Consider the following 8,102-nt stretch of genomic DNA (forward strand, 5'->3'; position numbering starts at 1 on the left):
CTTAAAGGGATTCATTCTTCCCTAGAAAACTTCATTATTTTGTTTTTGTTTTTGTTTTTTTTGTTTTTTTTGTTCTTAAAGGGTTTCAATCTTCCCTAGAAATTTTCATTATTTTGCTTTTCTTTTTTTCTTCTTAAAGAGTTTTATTCTTCCCTAGAAACAATCATTATTTTATTTTCATTTTCATTTTCATTTTCTTTCTTTGACGGTAATGACAATATCATTCAACTATTATATGAGTATTCTTTCATATTAGAAAAAGTGCAATATATGTGTAGATTGTGTGCAATTTGTTTTCTTTTATTATTATTATTTTCATCATGCTCTTCTTAAAAGGTACTGCAACACCAATAATCCATTCATTCTCAGGCCACTTCATTTTTTAGTTCTGTGTGAAGGTATACACGCAAATACTATATAATATGTGTGTAAATTATAATCCATACAAAGTTGTACTAAATCAACGACACTTATTTTGGGACAGGGGTACTGGATTGTGAAAATTGCAATATTATATGTTCATTCTTTGTGTATTACAAAATGTGCAATTTGAGTGGAGAGTTGCGTGCAAGTTTTTTCTTCTTTCTTCTTCTTTTTTGAACATAGTACAGACGCAAACGCTCATACATACACGCATACACTCACCCATATGAACGTACACACGCACCCTACCCCTATGAGCATCTTCAAATCTTTTATTTTCTTTCTTCTTAAAGAGCAATATATCAATGGCACAAATACATTTTCCTTGGAGAACTACATTATTATCATTTTATTTGTATGTCCATTACAATCATTAAAGGCTTATACAAACGTGTCCGTGCTTTCAGTTCTTATGTATGTACTCTATATTCATATCCATCAAACCCAAAAGGTTCAAATGTGAAAGGTGATGCATGTGTGACGCATTCATCATCCATGCATGATGCATGACATGCTGAACAATTGTGTGCACGCATGCATGCATGTAGCCCGCAAGGCATAGCTTTGGGCCTTGTTTCCTATTATTACTTGATGAATCCAAGGGGAGAAAAAGTGACTGACCCCAAATACAAAGTCAGTCGACTTGCGAATAGCCATTCCCGAATGAAAGATGTGAACAAAATTTATGAAGAACAAGAAAAGTACACTTCCCCATAACACTCCAAGCACTTCTCCGAAAAGCAGCGTGGAAGGCCACGAATGTCTACCACACCAAGGCCACCGACCGTCGCACTCTGGCCACCACGCCATCCGCATGGCCATGGCGACAAGCCAACACCTGAGCCGCGAGCTCTGCCACCGAGATCCATGGTTCCCACCACCAAGGCCATTGCCCATGCATCCATGGCTACAACTCCATCCTTCCCTCCCCGCGCTTGGAACCAAGACGAGGAAGGCACCTCCTTCCCCACTCCTGAACAACCCCCCACTACTGGTGCGCCACTAGTACCATGCCACTAGTATTATATATAGTGGTGCGCCATTAGTATAGAGCAGCATGTGCCATTAGTATGCCTCCCAGGGGGACATATTTACCCATGTGCTTTGGCATACTAATGGCGCACTGTGGGGTGATGCGCCATTAGTATCCTTTGGCATACTAATGGCGCACTGTGGGGTGATGCGCCATTAGTATTAATATTAGTTTTTTTTACTTTTCTGATTTTTGCACAGGTTACAAAATGTATTATTGGACAGAATATAGACAGCACCACACAACAACAGCAGATTCATCGAATACAATAGAAGATTAGTCTCCGGATACAATTCATCATATTAGTCTCCGAATTCAAAAGACCGAACAAAGATAGAACATTACAAGTCTCGAAGACCGTGAGTAGCGAGTTTGTCTTCACACTACAAGTCGATATCGATCATCTAAACTACCATCATATAGAAGAGAGTTGCGGTCATCACGATGAAACTGGTCTTTATCCGGTTCCTCCAACGCTCCCTCCTCTCTCCCGCTTGATAGCGGGCGTATCTAGATTCCGCCTCCGCCCTAGTGGTGTACCCTTTGTAACTGTTACCGCTGAAACGGTGAACCTGTCTCCGACACTCCTCCCAGTCGTCGTAGACTCCGGGAACCTTACCCTTGTACACGACATATGACGTCATCTCTATGCACAAGCCAAACAACAGACAATACATAAGCAATATATAAGTATGCAACAAAAGGATCGGAAGAGAAAAGCAAGACATTAATAGCACGATTCATGGTCCTACTAATAAATAGCATCGATTACATCTAAGTTGAACGACTCTCCAAACCAAAGAGACATACAAGTTCATTAAAGTTTAATTACAACACGAGCTAATCGATGTTTCAGAACTACAAATAGCATCACTACTTTCGACTCGACTCATGGGACCGGAGCGTGGATGAAGCCTCCGTCTTTCGTGATGGTCATGAAGTCGCTTGCGTTGTCAGCCTGCATTTGAAGCGTTGTGTCTATCTCACTGTTGGACGGTTGATCTCTGAGGTAGAACTGCCCCGAGGTACGAAGGACATCTTGATGGATGATTTCTGCAAACTCCGACTAGATGCGAAAGAATTCTTGTCGGAGGTCTGCGTCCTGGATTGCCGCCAAGCTTGCGGCCCAATCTTTCACATTATTTGGTAGCAGAAGGTGATTATGGTCCCGTATGATCGACCTCATGTGATGGAGGGCGTAGTAGGCATCCTTCTGACCGCCAGGCATCTACTTGACGCAGGGGAACGTCGTATTGTGGGTGAACACGTGCCTGTCGTACCTACGAACTGGCCTCTTAAAGGTGCCTCCAGATGTAGCGTAGCCGGGGAGAGCATCATCAAGAACTTTCATGATATTTGTGTAGTCTATCTTGGAGTCACGGTCCGTGTCGAAATACGTGGTCGTGGAATATTTCGGGCTTAAGAGGATGAGTGTACAATGCTTCTCACCGCACAGAACACGGAACGTTAGAAAAAAAAGAACGATCGAAATCTAAGAAATCATATGTTACGGGGCGGTGAGGGGATGACTTACTCAGGAAAGTAAGGCACGAGGAAGTTATCCTTACCTGGGTTTGCCAGAATGACGCCTTCGAGGTGTGAACTCGCGACTTGCCGGTCCCCAGCGATGCCCAAGATCTTGGCACGCATGTATAAGGGGTCGACTATCACGATGTCCGGGGTTTTGTCTCGAATGATCCGTATATCCATACTCAGCGAAAAGAGCCGAACGAAGGTGTAGTGCAGTGGATGAAGGTTAAACATAGCAAAGATGTCATCAAACCGCAGGACCATCGTACCCCCGATGGCGCCATCCACAATGCCCTTGCCCTCTGGCACCTTGGCCACGAAAACCGGGTATGCCACATCATTCTGGGAGAGACGCCGCTTCTCCAAAGAAAGAACACTGTCATGCAGACTCCGCATAGCACCGGTTGCAGCATTGAGCATATTTGTCGGTACCATCGTCCTACCCGCCACATGCACCCTCGTAGAGATATCCTTAGGTGAATTTGGCCCATCCTGAGCACGGATCATACTCGGTGTCGGCTGGCTCGCACCGGCGCCCTTGTTAGTCTTTCGTTTCCGTCCCTTCTTCTTGATCTGCTGTAATGGTACCGAGTTCTGCTCAAAGACCGCCTTCTTGAGCGTGTTGGGGCTGATAATCTTTCGCACCTCAGCTATCTGAGGCTAGGTGAAGGCGGGAGCTTGAGGCGTCTCCTGAGAACTGAACGCCAGACGACGCCTGTTGCAATTGGATTTCTCCGCCGTACCAGCTAGATCACGGTCGTCTTGGTTGGGTTCTTGAGAAGGAGGCCCGCAGAACTCGTCAGCGTATCCTTGTTCGGCAAAGTACTTATCGACGTTGGTAAATGTACTGTCGTCGTTGTCGTTGTCGTCCAGATTCTGTGCCATATGCATGTCCAGATCCTGTGCCATAGGGATGTCCGGCATGTCCGGTAGCGTTACGGCATTCTTGCCATGGCTTGGCGCCGGCACGACTAGCGGTCTTGTTTGTGGGGTGGTGTCCCCCGCCCCCAAACGAATCTGGCTCTTCAGCCAAAGCAGGGACCAGTTTACGCAGGCGCTCAGGGTCCTCTCATCTTCTTCGTCGGCCCCAGCGGGTCGAATCGGAGAGTAACAGCTCGTCGCAGCCTGGCAGCACCCGAACCAGTTCAACCCTATACACTATGGGTGGCATTGGATTACCGTGGAACACGGGGTTGCCCGGTTGAACAATTCTTCCCTTGGCAACATCGAGCAACTCGCCGCCCATGAAGTGCAGGAGAGTGCAAGGAACGTCGGCGGCACCCTGCGAAAACATGTAGGGCGTCAGGGATGCCCAGTCAAAGGCAAGGAGATGAAGTCATTGGCCGAGAGGCTTAGTTACTGTGATGCCATCGAGCTCGGCTAATGTCGAGGCACCGCCAACGGCGGGTATGCAACTGACGAAGGGGCCGCTTGCTGGCGAGGTGCCGGCCGGCGTACACCCGGGTGCATTAAGCTCCAATGCTCGTGCCGTCGCCGGAGACACGAATACCGCCTCCGCCAGAGACACCAATGGCGCCGCCTGAGACACCAATGGCGCCGCCTGCGCGTTGTGCGAGTTGCCGGCTGTGAAGCTGGGAACCGGGGGAGGCCCCTGTTGGCCACCCACAATCCATGTCGTCAGCCCCTGAATCAACGTAGGCACCATGGCGTTGAGCGTCGTTCCCAGTTGTTGTTGCACTTGCTCTTGGATAATCTTCGGAATCTGTGCCACTTGTGCCTTGAGTGCTTCAACCTCGCACGACTAGCTTTCCGAGCTGGTCTTTTTCTCCTTTCGCCCACCAGCGGTATAGTATGATGACCATTTTGTGGACAAGCCTTTGCCGGCCACACGACCAGCTGACGACGGCTTGCTGAGCTTATCCTTCTTTTTCATTACGTTCAACGCCCTATTTAAAGGGGTGTCGAAAGGGGAGCTCTGAGATGACCCCGCGCTACTGCTTTCAGTGTCCTGCGGAAGGAACGTGAACCATTTAGAAATATTGGGGATTAATTAGAATGCAACCATATGGAGCTAATTACGCGGGGGTGTATTCCTTACCAGAACAAACTCAAGCGCCCTGGTCCTCGGATCCGTGGTAAGCTCCTTTGTTACCGGGTCCTTCTTGTACTGGGCCCTGACATAGTTCCTGGTCTGCTTGTCACGGTATTTCTCAAAGCGGGGCGGTAGGCCTTGCTCGGCACACTCTGCGTCCTCCTTGTCCCATATAGGCTCCGCCACTCTGTAACCGCCGGGACCGAGTTGGTGGACCCCTAAGTTCAACTCCCGCATTTCTTTCCCCCACTGACTTGATTCGGAGGTTGCGCTGCTCTCGCACTTGATCTTGAACTCCTTGTAGTCATCTTCGCTGATCAAAGGATATTTCGCCTTGATCTTCTCATAACTATCACCTTTTTCAATCATTGCCTTCACCGTGCTTCTCCAAGTAGACAGGGCCGTGCTCATCTTCGTGAGGGCGGCACTGTTCACTTTATTCCCTGAGAGGCATGTGTTTGCAAAGTCAGCGGGGAACTTGTATCGTTCGTGTAGCTTCATGAAGAGGAGGCTGCGCAAATTCCATCGGTCCTTATGCCTTAGGTTCTCGGTGTTGATCGAGACGGTGCTCCGGAGAATGCACCCGAGCTGAACCGAGTACCCCTTGACTAATTCTTTGGGCGCTGTTGGATGCCCAGCGGATTTCACTTCAGTAAATTCCTCCTTGATGGTGCCGAGCACGCTCGGACGCCGGTCCTTCTGTTGCCTCTTTGGTTGGCTGCCATGTGTGTGTGCGCCGCCATCATTAGTGGTGGCATCCTCGGCGGCACCATCAGTGGTGTCATCCCCGATACCACTAGGTTTGTGTAGTCAGGATCAGTGTCTTCCGTGCCGTCCTCATAGCGGTGAGGTTCTTCCTCCATCTCCTGGGACAGCTCCTAGAATTCCTTGCCGCCCGAACCACCGGCCTCATCGTTGTGGGCCATGTTTCGCTCTAAATAGGAAAAAAGTTTGCTTAAAAAGTTGGTTATTGTCAAGGAACAAGATCATGGTCTCATCATTTAGGGTTTGTCGACACCGAGGCATCCTAAAAGCTAAGCTTTTATCATTTAGGGTTTGTCGACACCGAGGCACCCTAAAAGCCTAAGCGTACATCATTTAGGTTCTCATCAACACCGAGGCACCCTAAAAGCCAAGGTTTCATCATTTAGGGTTTGTCGACGCCGAGGCACCCTAAATGCTAAGTTAAGTTTTCATCATTTAGGGTTTATTGATGCCGAGGCACCCTAGGTTGGTCCTAATCACTTGGCACTAATCACTTGGCTCTATTGCCACCTATCTTGGGTTTATCATCTAGTGTTTATCGATGCTAAGGAGAATTCTAAGGTGGGCCTAATCACTTGGCACTACTGCCACCTATGGTTTAATGCAGCAAGAATGGCGGGGCAGTTGATCCTACTTAATTAAGTACTAAGCTACCCCGGCCCATGCATTAGTCGCAAGTACCCCATATGTCCGATTGTTAGCAAAGTCATGCTAAAATTCACAGAAAATTTCAGCATGACCTTTGCTGAAAATAGGACATATGGAGTACCCGAATTTGCCGGAACGGAAGTTAATCGACATTCTGGCAAACTCAAGGGCCTCTCGGGGTACGTGCACAGTCATCACGACACGATGGTCGGAGACAAAACCCAGCGAACTAGCAAAATCATCACAAATTGTTTTCTGTAAAAGATGATCATCATCTTTATAAGTCTTTCTCAATGTTATCACAAGTAATTCAGAGGCATCACAAGTAATTCAGAGCAAAGAAACAGGTTAATTCATGCCTCAGCTTATCAACAGTCATTACTTGTCAAATACAGAAGAAGGAACAATTTATTTGTGACATAGTTACAAATGATGACAGAATAAAGCAAACACCCTACACTAGACTAAAAACAAGTGAGGTTTCACCCATATAAGAACAAGTGAATTCTAGTCACATTGAATCTGAAAGAGAATGCAAAATGCTACTTGGTATTTTCAATCTGGATACTGCATAAATAGTGTTGGAATCTTGGTAATACACTAGTTCTAGAAGAAGTAGACAGACATGTACATCCATCTAATTCTAGAGGAAGTAGACAGAAATATGCATGAACCATCTAGCATCCAAACATATATCCGGAGGACTTGACGATTCTTTAGTCCAAACAATACATGAACAACTGCCGATATGCTTTTCTACAGATAAAATCTCTTGTCATAAACGGAAGACGGGAAACATCAAAACTAGCAGAAGCAGACCAAATGTGCATATATTCTATCTAGCTAAAATGTTATCACTGTCCCTCCCCATAGCAAGAATGTTAATATGTTATCACTAAAATGTAAGAACAATCAATCTATTTAATATGTTATCACTGTCCCTCCCCATAGCAAGAATCACTCACTAGAGTTATTCCTCCACATAGTGGCTATATTTCAAACAATTTGTTATAGTCAGTGGCCAAAATTGCACATATGCTGCACCTCTAACACCTAGGTCGGGAGCCACTCCGCTACTGGCACGTCAGGAGCATCCAATTTTTGAGATCCACTGTTAAACTGAAATGCTACACAGTTCCATAGAGATCCACTGTTAAACTGAAATGCTACAGTTTCAGAGAAGAGAAGAGAATGACACAATACTACTAGTCCCAGTTCCAGTACTCCATAGATTTGAGACAATATTTGACTGAATTACTAAATGACCATATACAAAATTTCATGATAAACTACCAACAAAAACACATGGAGTACTTGACACAGTACTTGCCATAGTAATAGTCAATGTTTCGCATTACTAAATGACCATTATTCCAAAATGACCCTAAAATCTTCATATGGCATCTCCAAAATGACCATTATCTCACTAAATGACCAAAATGAACATGTAACAGCAATCTGTGCACACATCTGACTAGATGATCATTACTATGATATTTTGACAGCAATATGTAGACACAGTCTGATGGAAAATTTAGCATGAGTAGTTTTGATAGTTTTTCAGTTTTGAGTTTTGACATACAAAGGGACCAACAACAATTAATTATCTCACAGAGTTTATATACAAACAATAAATTGATTTCCTTGAAA

The sequence above is a fragment of the Triticum aestivum genome, chromosome 4A (assembly GCF_018294505.1).
Source record: "Triticum aestivum cultivar Chinese Spring chromosome 4A, IWGSC CS RefSeq v2.1, whole genome shotgun sequence".
Lineage (NCBI taxonomy): Eukaryota > Viridiplantae > Streptophyta > Magnoliopsida > Poales > Poaceae > Triticum > Triticum aestivum.